This window comes from Rattus norvegicus, chromosome 10 (assembly GCF_021556685.1).
Source record: "Rattus norvegicus strain SHRSP/BbbUtx chromosome 10, alternate assembly SHRSP_T2T, whole genome shotgun sequence".
Classification (NCBI taxonomy): Eukaryota; Metazoa; Chordata; class Mammalia; order Rodentia; family Muridae; genus Rattus; species Rattus norvegicus.
The window spans coordinates 96,961,203-96,962,427 of NC_141543.1; the positions used below are offsets into that span (position 1 = coordinate 96,961,203).

Sequence of the window (1,225 nt, forward strand, 5' to 3'; positions counted from 1 at the left end):
ACTTCTGTCTTGCTTCTTGAGCTTCATGTGGTCTGTGGATTGTATCTTGGGTAATCTGAGATTTTTGGGCTAATATACACTTATTAGTGAGTGCATACCATGTGTCTTCTTTTGTGACTGGGTTACCTCATTCAGGATGATGTTTTTTGGTTCCATCCATTTGCCTATGAATATCATGTAGTCATTGTTTTTAATAGCTGAGTAGTACTCCACTGTGTAAATGTACCACATTTTCTGTATCAATTCCTCTGTTGAAGGACATCTGGGTTCTTCCTATCTTCTGGCTATTATAAATAAGTCTGCTATGAACATAGTGGAGCATGTGTCCTTGTTATATGTTGGAGCATCTTTTGGGTATATTCCCTGGAGTGGTATAGTTGGGTCCTCAGGTAGTATATGTCCAGTTTTCTGAGAAACCGCCAAACTGATTTCCAGAGTGGTTGTACCAGCTTGCAATCCCACCAGCAACGGAGGAGTGTTCATCTTTCTCCACATCCTCGCTAGCATCTGTTGTCACCTGAGTTTTTGATCTTAGCCATTCTGATTGGTGTCAGTTGGAATCTCAGGGTTGTTTTGATTTGCATTTCCCTGATGACTAAGGATGTTGAACATTTCTTTAGGTGCTTCTCAGTCATTCAATATTCCTCAGCTGAGAATTCTTTGTTTAGCTCTGTACCCCATTTTTTGCTAACATTTTTTTTTTCGGAGCTGGGGACCGAACCCAGGGCCTTGCGCTTCCTAGGCAAGCGCTCTACCACTGAGCTAAATCCCCAACCCCAGTACCCCATTTTTTAAATAGGATTATTTGATTCTTTGGAGTCTTAAGTGTTTGCAACACCATAGGAAGAACAACAATATCAACCAACCAGACCCCACCAGAGCTCCCAGGGACTAAACCACCAACCAGTGAGTACACCATGGAGGGACTCATGGCTCCAGCCAGATATGTAGCAAAGGATCAATAGGAGGAAAAGCCCTTGGTCCTGTGAAGGCTGGTTTCCCCAATGTAGGGGAATGCCAAGTTGTTAAGGTGGGAGTGGGTGGGTGGGAGTGGAAGCATCCTCATAGAAGCAGGGAGAGGGGGAAGGGGTATGGGGGAGGGGGGGGAAGGGGGATAATATTTGAAATGTAAATATATAAAATATCCAAGAAAAATAAAATTAAAAAAAGAAAATGTGTTCCTCTGATGAGAATTTTAGATTCCAGAGAGCAGAGTTTCAAAAAC

The 1,225-nt window shown here is 42.7% G+C and overlaps 1 protein-coding gene across 7 annotated transcripts in view; it reads left to right on the forward strand.

The window, feature by feature from the left end:
• Positions 1 to 1,225, forward strand: part of Tanc2 (tetratricopeptide repeat, ankyrin repeat and coiled-coil containing 2) — a 319,000-nt gene that overhangs the window by 105,185 nt on the left and 212,590 nt on the right.